At 39.8% G+C, this 13,504-nt stretch overlaps 1 pseudogene across 1 annotated transcript; it reads left to right on the top strand.

The window, feature by feature from the left end:
- Positions 1 to 9,306: 9,306 nt before the first annotated feature.
- Positions 9,307 to 10,199, top strand: LOC311606145 (vomeronasal type-1 receptor 4-like; annotated as a pseudogene). Its single transcript has one exon. The product of its transcript is annotated as a vomeronasal type-1 receptor 4-like (transcript).
- The last annotated feature ends 3,305 nt before the right edge of the window (positions 10,200 to 13,504 follow it).

Below are 13,504 nucleotides of genomic sequence, written 5' to 3'. Positions count from 1 at the left end.
TATAATTTCTCACAAGTATTATTCTAAAACTATGAATGTATTAGGTGTGCAGGAAGCACATGTCTCAGCCAGTCTTAGGGATATTCCCATGTAGTGAGATTAGCAAGATAAGTTAACTGCTCATGTTAAATTCATAGACATAGACTCACAGGGGGCCCAGGTGGCTGAGGACACATTCTCTGCTAGGGCGTAGTTCCCACACTCTCTCTGTCAGACTGAACCTAGGTCTCAGGGCCAGGTCAGGAGGTAGAACAGGTGGGCAGAAGCCCAACTTAGTGGGCATCTCCCTCACTCTGTTGTCCCAAGGCTGGAGAAAAAACTGGCTGGCAGAAGCCTAAGCCAGAGGTCAGCTCCCTCACTCTCTGTCAGTCCCACATTGAACCTAGGTTCCATGGCCAGAGAATGACAGAGAAAGAACGGGCAGAAGTCTAAGATAGCTAGTGGCTCCCACACTCTCTGGCAAACTGATCTGAGCTCCCAGAGCCCCAGTGGCTGAGGGCAGGGTCTCCAAGCCCAACCAAAGGCATATAGTACCTTTACTGTCTCGGACTGAACCTTGGGCTGCAGAGTACCAGCACCAGCCTCTGCTGACCCAGTGGGGAGCCAGAGTGTGGAACAAAGTGCCCCAGAACTGAAAGCAAGTCACCTGCTGATCCAAGGAAGGGTTCCCTGATCCCCACATGTAAGTGCTCTTGATCGATAGACACTCACCAATGAACTACTCTCAATGACCAGTGAAGGACACCAGAGGCCATGACAGAAGCCTATTGAAAGGAAATAGAATCACTGGAAGAAATTCAGGAAAATGCAAACAATCAGATGAAGGAAATCAATAAAAGAGTTCAAGATTTGAAGATGAAAATGGAAACAATGATAAAAGAATAGACAGAAGAAAGCCAGAAATGAGAGGACTTAGAGAAGAAAACAGGTAATGCAGAGAGAAGCTTTGCTAACAGAATTCAAGAGATGGAGGAAAGAATCTCAGGTATAGAAGATACAATAGAAGATTTTGATGCAGCCATCAAAGAAAATGTTAAGTCTTAAAAATTCCTGACATAAAACTACCAAGAAATTAAGGACAGCATCAAAAGATGAAACCTAAGGATAGTAGGAATTGAGGAAAAAGAAGATGTCTGCTTCCAAGGCCCAGACAATGTCTTCAACAAAATCATAGAAGAAAATTTCCCCCAACTTAAAGAAAGAGATGCATATAAATATACAAGAGGTTTACAGAACACCAAATAGAATAGACCTAAAAGAAAACCCTCCCAACAAATAATAATCAAAACACAAAATGTACTTAACAAAGAAAAAATATTAAAGACAGCCAGAGAAAATGATCAAGTAACATATAATGGCAAGCCTGTCAGAATTATACCCAACTTCTCAGAAGAGACCATAAAAGCCAGAAAGGCCTGGACAGAGATCCTGCAAACCCTGAGAGATCACAGATGCCAGACTCTATTACTATACCCAGTGAAACTTTCAATAACCATGGATGGAGAAAACAAGCTATTCCATGACAAAAACAAATTCAAACAGTACCCACCCACTAACCCGACCCTACAGAAATTACTAGAAGGAAAACTCCAACACAAAGTGGCAAACTGCAACCAAGATAAAACAGGAAATAGATAACTTCACTGTTGCAAAACATAACCACACAAACACTCTATCACAACCAACATAAAAATCAAGGGACTTAACAGTCACTGGCCATTAATATCTCTCAACATCAATGGTCTCAATTATCCAATAAAAAGACACAGACTAATTGAATGGATGTATATACAAGACCCAACTTTCTTCTACATCCAAGAAACACATCTCAGCCACAATGATAGACATTAGCTCAGGGTAAAAGGCTAGAAAAAGATATTCCAAGCAAAGAGACACAAAAAGCAAGCTGGTGTAGCCATTCTAATATCTAATAAAATAGACTTTCAATCAAAATTAATCAAAACAAATGAAGAAGGACACTTCATACTCATCAAAGGTAAAGCCAACCAAAATGATATTACAATTCTGAACATCTATGCCCACAATACAAGGGTAGCCATATTTGTAAAAGAAATATTAACAAAGCTTAAACCACACACCAACCCCCACACATTGATAGTGGGAGACTTCAACACCCCACTTTCACCAAAGAATAAGTCAACAAAACAGAAACTAAACTGAGAAATAATGATGTTAATTGATGTTATGAATCAAATGAATCTAACAGGTATCTACAGAACTTTCCACTGAAACACAAAAGATAATACTTTCTTCTCAGCACCTCATGGAACTTTTTCCAAAATTGGCCATATAGTCAGTCACAAAGCAAGCCTCAACAGATACAAGAAGATTGAAATAATAACCTTGTATTTTATCAGACCACCATGGCCTGAAGCTGGACTTTAATAACAACAGAAATAACAGAAAGCCTACATACAGATGGAAATTGAACATCTCTCTACTCAATAACAACTGGGTCAGGGAAGAAATAAGAAAGAAATTAAGGACTTCCTAAAGTTCAATGTAAATGAAGGTACAACATACCCAAATTTATAGGACACATTCAAAGCAGTGCTAAGAGAAAAATTCATAGCACTAAGTACCTTCATGAAGAGATTAGAAATGTCTAATATAGGCAACTTAACAACACATCCGGAAGCCCTAGAAAAAAAGGCAGAAATACCTAAGAGGATTAAATGGCTGGAAATAATCAAAATTAGAGCTGAAATCAATAAATTAGAAACAGAGAGAACAATTCAAAAATCAACAAAACGAAGAGCTGGTTCTTTGAGAAAATCAACAAGATAGACAAACCATTAGCCAAACTAAAAGGCAGAGAGACACTATCCAAATCAACAAGATCAGAAACGAAAAGGGAGACATAACAATAGACACTAAAGAAATATGAAGAATCAATAGGTCCTACTTCAAAGGCTTATATACCACAAAATTGGAGAATCTCAAGGAAATTGACACCTTTCTTGATGGATTCCACTTGTCAAAGTTGAATCAATATCAAATAAACAAATTATATATTTCCCTTCAGTAATAGAAGCATTCATCAAAAGTCTCCCAACAACAACAACAACAACAACAACAACAACAACAAAAAGCTAGGTTCAGATGGCATAGAATTCTACCAGACCTTCAAAGAAGAGCTAGCTAATACTGATACTCTTCAAACTAATCCACAAAATAGAAATGGAAGGAGCATTACCAAACTCCTATGAGACCACAGTCACCTTGATACCAAAACCTCACCAAGACCCAACAAAGAAAGAAAATTTCAGCTCAAATTCTTTTATGTAGATTGCCACAAAAATACTCAATAAAATACTCGCAAACCAAATACAAGAACACATCAAAGATATCATTCACCATGACCAAGTAGGCTTTATTCCAAACATGCAGGGATGATTTAATATATGGAAAGCCATCAATGTAATCCATCATGTAAACAAATTGAAAGAAAAAAAACCACATGATCATCTTTTTAGATGCAGAAAAAACATTTGAAAAAAATCCAACACCCTTTCATGTTTAAAGATTTGAAGAGATCAGAAATACAAGACACATACCTAAATATAATAAAGGCTATATACAGCAAGCCAATAGCCAACATCAAATTAAATGGGGAGACACTCAAGGAAATTGCACTGCCTATTCTCTACATATCTCTTCAATATAATTCTTGAAGTTCTACCTAGAGCCATAAGACAACTGAAGGAGATCAAATGGGAAAGGAGGAAGTCAAATCATCCCTATTTGTAGATGATAGGATAGTGTACATAAGTGATCCCCAAAATTCCACTAGAGAAATCCTAGATAAACACCTTCAGCAAAGTGGCTGTACACAAAATCAATTTTTAAAAAGTCAGTATCCCTCCTGTATACAAATTACAATCATGCTGAAAAAGAAATTAGGGAAACTACACCCTACACTTTAGCCACAAGTAATATAAAGCATCTAGGAGTAACTCTAACCAAGCAAGCGAAAGACTTGTATGAAAAATTTGTCTCTGAAGAAGGAAATTGAAGATGACATCAAAAAATGGAAAGATCTCCCTTGTCCATGGATATGGAGTTTTAATGTAATAAAAATGGCCGTCATTCTATTACAGATTCAATGCAACCCCTATCAAGATACCTACACAATTTTTTCAAAACCTTAAATGATCAATTCTCAACTTTATATGAAAAAACAAAAACCCAGAATAGCTAAAACAATCCTGTACAATAAAAGATCCTCCAGAGGAATCTTCATCCCTGATCTCAAGCTGTACTATAGAGCAACAGTAATTAAAACAGGATGGTACTGCCATAGCAATAGGCTGGTTGAATAACAGAATTGAATTGAAGAACCAGAAATAAATCCACGCACCTATGGACACTTGATTTTTGATGAAGAAGGCAAATCTATACAATGCAAAAGGGATAGCATCTTCAACAAATGGTGCTGGTCTAACTGGATGTCTACATATAGAAAAATACAATTGCATTTTGTAATTAATGGTATTGTTCTTTCAAATAAGTGATATTTTAATGAATAATTTGTAGGGGCAATCATTTTATCAGCTTAAAAAAAACAAATTAATTAAAGAAATGTCCATACATCAAACACTCATAAAACAAAAAATTTAAGAAAGACCACAAGACAAATATTTTGGCACACTGCTATAAATGATCAAAGACCTAAGCTAAAAATAGCAATAAATGGCATTGGAATTGAAGGTTTAGTAGATACTAAAGCAGAGGTAACAATAATTTCACCAAAATCTTGGCATACATATTGGCAGTTTCAAGAAATAAGTATTCAGCTTCTAGGGATTGGAATTTTATCTCAGATAAATGAAAGTGGGAGTTGGGTCAAGTGTTTAGTGCCAGGAGGACAAATTGGAAAAGTAAAACCATGTGTGCCTAATATAGCCATGAATTTTTAGAAATGTGATTTGTTACAACAATGGAAAAAAACAGATTAACATTCCTACCATCTCAGAAGCAAACTATAGAATAAAGCACACAGCTGGAAAAAATATTAAAAGGTATTATCAAGAACAGTCACAGACTGTCCAGGGTGTCCACAAGGAGGGCACAACAGCTGTCGGTTGTTCACTTGTACCTACTACCCTAACTTTTGTTGTGGTTAATTTACCTGTATGACCTAATAATGTTTATTATTAGGCCTACAATTATTATTACAAGAGTATTTTCTAACCTGCTAGCAATCAATCAAGACACGGACACCTGTTATATTTTAAAATTGCCTTAGTTAACCTGGGGCAGGGCAGATATTATTCCCCTAAAGTACATAATGGGACAGGTATGAGAAAACTTCCCCAAATCCCATGCCATCTGGTTTTAATAATTTCTATCAAGCTACCTCCCATCCATAATCCCATATATTTGTTAATGTTCTTCATCTGGGCCAAATCCTCCATTCATGCTGGCCATGTGCTTCTTTTCCACGTAACCCATGAAGGCACAACCTCATCCTCTCTTGCCTCTAGGCTCTCTCCGCCCCAAGATTCTCTCTGTCTTCCCAAGGCCAGGAACCTTAGCCAGGCCTATCCCATTTGCCCTGCCCAGGTTTATGGTCTTTTATTGGTCAAATAGATTAGGCTCCAGGCAAGATATTTATTCCACTTCCAGGAGACCAAAAGTCTCTTCTGGCCTCCATGGACAATAAACACATGGGCTGCACATGCATACAGGCAGACAAAACACCAAACACACAAACCTGGATTAAAAAAATGGATTTTCCTCACTCTATAGCTCTGAGAGATGCCTTATTTAAGGAAAGTGTAGTTGTGCCATAAGCTATCTCTTGTTTCTGCTCTGTGAATGCCACAGGCCTGTCCTCTGTCTGCTGATAGACACAGACTTTCCTCTGTTGACTGGTAGAGACAGGCATGTACTCTGTTGGCTGGTAGACAGTTTTCTCTACAGAACTCTTCCTCAGTAGAAGCTGCATGAAGGGCTCTCTTTTTGATAATTTCTTTTCTTTTATTAAATAAATTAGTCCAAGCACTACAAGTTTTAAACTATTTTATTTTGCTTTATATTTCAAAGATAAATTTAGTAGCTTTCTAAATGAACAAAAAGACAGCAGAAGAAAATGATTTTTTAAATCAAAGATAACCATTTTATTTTCAATTTCGATCTATCCTGAAACTAAATTTCTCCTCACCTAGATTTCCCAATCAATAGAGGATATGGAAATCCTCATTTCCTCAAAAGTGGTCATTTCAAATACAAATGAAGCATTTTTAACTTCCATTTTATATCAGCATCACCTACATGTTTGGAGGTAGGTACACACTCACACAGGGCACAGATGGAGACAAGTGACCATGACCTTATCTCCCAAGGCAACCCAGTGGTGCTTCCCATTCAGGAATGAAACAATGAGATAATCAATTCTAATCTCCATCCAGGCCACAGGTTGGCACGTTGGGAAGGTAAAAAACAGTCTGGAGATGCGGGAAGCTCAATCCACAGAACCTTGGTTAGTTGTTCATTTTCTCCAAGGCCTTTCTATTAAAATAATTAAACCCTAATCAAACTTGAAGTAACTTCTGAGCTAAATAGAAGTAGTAACTGTGGGGACAGAGGGAAGCTGTACTTCAGGGACTGAGGCCTTGCAGAGCCCTTCCTTCCCCCCTGACACTATGACAGCATGAAATTTGACATCTGCAATACCTGATGGCACCAAGAGCCCCACAGATCCAGACAGTACAAATAGGACCTGGCATGTGTTACCTTCCCAGAAATGCTCCAGAGCCTGTCTGCACCACAGAGGTCCAGGTGAGTCCATGGAGGTAAGATTTTACATCCTCTCATCTGTGCTCTGTAGAGACTCATTAAAGATGATGTCTCTTTCTGACTAAGCCATGGAGTAGTTAAGAGGCTCTGTGAGCCTTGTGTCTTACATGTTCCTTCTGACCCTGACAAGGCTGGTTCCTAGCTCCAGAAAGATTGAGGGAGATGTGTTCGAAGCTTGTTCCTACGTCCACAGTGATCAGAGACCCCTTCCAGGAGATGGAGAAATGGAACAGAAATGCTGAGGCATCGCTGTCCATCCTCAGGCTAGAGTATCATGACAGAGCTCTGCCCGGGTCTTTGCCTGAGGTTATCTCCTTACTTGTTTAAGGAATAAGTAAGATACAGAATATTTTCAGATGTCTATCAAACACCAGAGACAACCAAGATACACTCCTGTACCATGAGCACTAGAGAGACTGAGGCAAATAATTGTTGTTCAAGGCTACCATGGTTTTCATAAGGAAACTCTTTCTCAAGATAACAAGATGAAAGGAAACAAACGAAACCTTTTGTTTTAGCCTCCATGTTTACCAGCATTGTGACTTCAACTGTGTCATTAGTGTTTGTAATGTTTGTCATTTTCACTTTTGATGCATAATGTTTTGACAGATTCTAATATCTTACTAAACACAATATTTACATTAATACATTACTGAATGTTGATGAGCTTGATATTAATATCTGGAGTATATTTCATTATGTGCAGATATGTAGGATGGTACTGTGGTTTCTAGGATTCACTGATACAGGTGATAATTACTTCTATGTATGAGGAGCAGTGGAAAGGCAGTAATTGACATTTCTAAACTCATGAGGCGACCTGGACCCTAATGTAACATCTAGACTAGGTTCATGAAAGTCGTGCACTGCATCATCAGGACATGGAGACTGAAAGCAATCCATGAGTTTAACAGGAGGGAGCTAAGAGGACAGAGGCATTCCAAGAACTCAGGATGCACACAAACCATAGAGCCACTGAGGCATCCAGATTCCTCTTATTCTAGAAAAGGTGCCCAAAGATTACCACAGGACCCTAAGAAATGAGAATGGAGCTCCCAAACAGGTCTAAGTCCAGGTCTAAGTCCTGGAATCAGCTCAGACTAATGGAGAACAAAGCAGCCTGCCCAACAAACAGGCAACAGGAGCAGAACAGGCTGCAAAATTAATTGACATAGCTGCTGCTCACAAGCCCCACAGACTCAAATGACACCATGACCTCTTAAATGAGTGAATCCATGCTCACAAATGCATACACAAACTACTGTGCTATGTGTGCTATATGTAGCCATTTAAAGAACCCGCAACTCAGCAACTGCACTCATCTCATGGCAGCACCTAACACCTCGCCAATCCCCTTCCCCCACCCACATCAGCAACAGCATCTTTTCCAGAGCTGCTCCATGCTCCCTTAGGTGCCCTGAGGTCACTCACTGGGGCCACAGATGCCCTGAGTCACCCCCTGGGACCACATCTCTCTGATACCCTCTTTCCTAGGCAGCACCAAGTGTTTCTCTAGACACCCTCCTGGGCTGCAACCTGGTGGTCACATGAATGTCTCGGTGTATTTTTTCATGATCCAGCTTTAACTCTGGGGCCCGATCTGGAAAAGTTAAACAATTTGACTTGACACTGAAGGCTAACTTAAAGGAATGACTAGTCAGCATTTGTATGGAGTGAAATCACAGAGTGGTCAGTGTAAAATCCTTGAAATATTAAAATATAGAAATAGAAGTTATAAAGTCTTGATGCAAGTAAGAAAGGAATATAGAACAAAAAAAGAGGCAATGTGGAAGGTAAAGTTACCAAATCTAAGAGATGTTACAGGTGTTGACACAGCAGGGTTTTGTTTTGTTTGTGTGTGTGTGTGTGTGTGTGTGTGTGTGTGTGTGTGTGTGTGTAACAGAGAGAGAGAAAGAGAGACAGCGACAGAGACAGAGACAGAGATGGAGGGAGAAGGTGGGTGCTGGGGAAGGCAGACAGGTTAAGCAGTAGTCTCAGACTTTGGGAACTGGGTGGGGAAATAAGAAATAGAATGAGAAACAGATTAAGAAATTTTGATTGGGGAAACTTGGAGTTCAATTCAACTAGGCTGACAGTTAACCAAGACAGTATATACACATAGACAGATAGACAGACACACACACATGCACACCAAACACACTCCCCACACACAGATATATACTTGAATAAGTCAATTTTGCTAGTGTAGAAGTTTTACAAAGTCATCTTCAAAACATTAGATATGAATAGCAGTTACCAAACTCACTGTCAGAGCACATACACTATCCAAGATTCCATAGGTAACAGGAGGAATTTCAGTGACCTAATCTGCATCTGCAACATTGCCTTTGTCCATCACTGTCTCTTGCACACTGGAAAATGCTATTATGCAAAATTTATTTTTCAGATACATATCTGTGCTAACTAATGCTATCTTGAAAAAGTATTTACATCCTGGAAACAAGTTTTCTACTAACAAGTACAATGGCTTTGAAGTTTCTTAAACAAATAAGTTTTCTCTTCATTACGGTTGGCACTCTGGGCAACATTTCTGTTTCTGTGAATTATGTGTTCAGTTTATTTGGAGGCCCTGAGAAGAAACCCATAAACTTTATTCTCATCCACTTGGCTTTTACAAACATCATAATTCTTCTCACAAGAGGATTGTAAATCACAATAGCAGCTTTTGGTTTGAGAAACTTCCTAGATGACATAGGGTGTAAGATCACTATTTACCTGGAGAGGGTGGCCCGTGCCTCTCCATCTGCACCAGCAGTCTCCTCACTGTGGTCCAGGCCATCATCATCAGTCCCAGAGCATCTGGGTGGAAAAGGCTCAGACCAAAATCTTCATGGCACATCCTTTCATTCTTCTTACTCTTTTGGATACTCAATGCTTTCATAGGTGTGAACCTAATCCAGTCAATAACAAGTATAAGTGTGAATATATCACAGCTTAAGACCAGCTACAAATATTGCTATTTTATGCTAGAAGGTCAAAATATAAAATGGATCATTCTCCCTCTCATGGTCCTGAGAGACGCAGTGTTCCAGGGCGCCATGGGAGGGGCCAGTGGCTACATGGTGTTTCTTCTCCACAGGCACCACCAGCATGTCCTCTACCTTCAGAACTCTAAGCTTCTCTTCAGAACTCCCCCTGAGCTGAGAGCTGCTCAAAGTGTCCTCCTTCTGATGCTCTGCTTTGTTTTCTTCTACTGGACAGATTGTGCCTTTTCTCTATTTCTAAGTCTCTCTTCAGGGGACAAGTCCTTGATGGCAAATATTCAAGAATTTTTGGCTCTTGGTTATGCAACTTTTAGCCCCCTTGTACTGATTCACAGGGATAAACATCTGGCTGAGTGTTTGTGTGCTCAGTGAGAGAAACTGAGAAAAAGCCTCTCACTCCTTCATCTGTTTAATAAGAATGAAAGAATTCTCAGTTCTGCAGTATTGTGGGTAAGACAAAGTCCCACAAGGCCATTTAAGCATGTGTTTACTCTCAGACTGTCTTTCTGTGACTGACACCCTGCACTGAAAGTAATATTAGCCACTTACAATGATATAGAAATTTCATTTTCGATAATGCCACCTTTTTGAAGTGTGGGGAGCCATGCCAAGTTCTGCCATGTCAGAAATCCTGTGCTTAGGCTGCATGCTGTGACCTACGAGTTGCTGACCTTTGCCTCATGAGGTCTTGTGTTCCAGGCTATCCTTGAACTATTTACCTTTGAAAGAAGTAGGGAAGTCCCAACTTGGAACCGCACAAAGGATCAAGGGAGTTCTCACAGGGAACTACTCAGAGAATTAGGAAGTTCCACAGGGAGCTATTTAGGTATTCTTGCCTGGGGGCTAGAGTGAATGAGATTAGAATAGATCCTATTGACCTTGCTCTATAAATGTTCCTACTAGTCGGCATTAAGGGAATCTTGATTAGAAATTTCCTGACTTGATTCATTCTTTCTTGAGTCGTCTCTGTATCCTACTTTCTTCTTCTTCTTCTTCTTCTTCTTCTTCTTCTTTTTTTTTTTTTTTTTTTTTGGTTTTTCAAGACAGGGTCTCTCTGTGTAGCCTTGGCTGTCCTGGACTCACTTTGTAGACCAGGCTGGCCTCAAATTCACAGCTATTCACCAGCCTCTGCCTCCCAAGTGCTGTATCCTACTTTCAATCCCCACTTCCTCTTTTAGGTGAACCAGGTGAATCGATTTTTCCAGCAGGCTGGGACCTGATATTTGGTGCCTGAGCAGGGGACTGAAAATGAGGGATTAAGTGAGGGACATTGCATAGAAAGAAGAGTGAAAGACAAGTGGACCGTTTGCCCCGAAGTCATCAGCTTCGCAGAGACATGGCAAGGTAAGCAATGCAAATACGGGACAGAGCAGTAGTAAATATTTATTCAGAGAGACATTGGAAAAGAAGTTTCAAACATGAGGAATAAGGGTAAATAAAGGACAGTTGGATGATTTTTTAGATTTTGTCAGTGAAGTATGTCCATGGTTTCTTGAGGAAGAAGTGGTTAGCTTAAAAACTTGGGATAAAGTTGGTAAAAGATTGCAGGGTCACTATGTTACTGATGGATCTGAAGAGATGCCTGCCATGTTTTTTCCCCTTTGGGTTTTGATCAGGGACATTCTTGATCCCAGACATGAGAATGACAAAATGAGAGATGTATTGTCACAAGCTGAAGATGTCTTGGAAGGAGATATAAGAGAATCCAAGAATAGCGATAAGGAAGATCTAGAAAGGGAAGCTGCTTGCTCTAAAGAGCATGACTGGCAGCCCCCGTCTACAACACCCCCAGAGCAACAGGATCCCATTGAAAAACCTCGGTGACAAGTTCAGGCTCTGGAGGAAGAAGTTAGCATAGCTAAGAAACAGAAACAATTAGAGGGAGAATTAGAGAATTAGAACGAATAAGGATTGATGATGATGTTGAGAATAGTCATTGTGGACAGAGAGAGAAGGCTTCCAGTCTAATAAATAGCCCTCCGAGTATGTCCCCATTAGAGACTGGAATGCCAAGAGTTAGAAACACAGGACAAGAAATGAGCAGTGAGCTCACTTCTCCAGTTGTGTGAGCGCTAGATTTTCAGGGAAGTTGAATCAAACAGTATGCCCCTTTAGAATGGAAACAAATCAAAGAATTCAAGACTGCTTGTGCTCAGTATGGACTCACTGCTCCATTTACCATAGCACTGGTTGTTACATTAGTAAATGCCAACCTTGCCCCTGCTGACTGGGATACATTAAGGAAAGTGTGTTTAGATGGAGGAGATTATTTGTTATGAAAAGCAGAATTCATGGATGCTGGAAAAAAGACTGCAGAGCTTAATGCTTAAGCAGGGAAACCTCGATGGAATGTTAACTTGCTAGCTGGAGAAGGGTTATTTGAATGTAATGCTAATCAAGCTAATTGCTCTCCTGGAGTATATACACAAGTTGCCAAGGCTGCTCAAGGAGCATGGAAGACACTACATAGCAAGGGAAATCTGAGCGTTCGCTTATCCGGTATTAAACAAGGATTGGATGAACCTGTATGGATGGATCAATGACCCCTTACTACTGAAAAAATTCAAGCAGTGCAGGTGTTGGTGCAGGAACAACTGGCTGCAGGACACATTGTGGAATCTACCTCTACTTGGAATACTCCTATCTTTATAATTAAGAAAAGATCAGGGAAATGGAGGTTGTTACAGGATTTAAGAAAAGTTAATGAGACTATGAAGCTTATGGGAGCGTTGCAGCCATTGTCCTCTCCTGTGGCTGTTCCCGATTGTTATAGACCTTAAGGATTGTTTTTTCACTATTCCCTTGCACCCAAAAGATTGTCATCACTTCACTTTCAGTGTGCCTTCTGTGAATTTTAATGAGCCAATGAAGAGAGATCATTGGCAGGTTCTGCCTCAGGGAATGGCTAACAGCCCCACCCTATGTCAGAAATTTATAGCTACAGCTTTACAAAAGGTTAGAGAAAAATATACTAATTTATATATCATTCATTACATGGATGATATACTTATTGCTGGAAAGGATGGACAACATGTGCTTTTGTGTTATGCTTTTATGGAGACCCAATTATCTCAGTCTGGTCTGTAAATAGCTCCTGAGAAAGTTCAAAAGGTAAATCCATATTCATATTGGGGATTTCAGCTTTTTCTTTCTCAGGAGAACCACCAAAAGACCACAATGAGAGGACATCAGTTAAAGACTTTAAATGATTTTCAAAAGTTGCTTGCTGATATAAATTGGCTTAGACCTTATCTAAAATTACCCCTACCCAGATCTAGCCAATGGACAGAACACTCTCCACAGTAGAGTGGAGAGTGGGATATGACTTTCTCACATACTCTGGTGCCTCACCTTTGACCATGTCCCCTGGAGGGGTAGACCTGGTGGCACTCAGAGGAAGGACAGCAGGTTACCAAGAAGAGACTTGATACCCTATGAGCATATACAGGGGGAGGTAATCCCCCTCAGGAACAGTCATAGGGGAGGGGAATAAGGGGAAAATGGGAGGGAGGGAAGAATGGGAGGATACAAGAGATGGGATGACCATTGAGATGTAACAAGAATAAATTAATAAAGGAGAAAAAAATAAAAATAAAATAAAATTAACAGCTGGAGATCTGTGGCCCTTATTCGAAATCTTACAAGGAGATTCCTCTCCAAATTCACCCCAGGAGCTT

This window comes from Acomys minous (assembly GCF_964271855.1).
Source record: "Acomys minous genome assembly, chromosome: 9".
Classification (NCBI taxonomy): domain Eukaryota; kingdom Metazoa; phylum Chordata; class Mammalia; order Rodentia; family Muridae; genus Acomys; species Acomys minous.
This window is presented reverse-complemented; position numbering and strand designations above follow the sequence as displayed.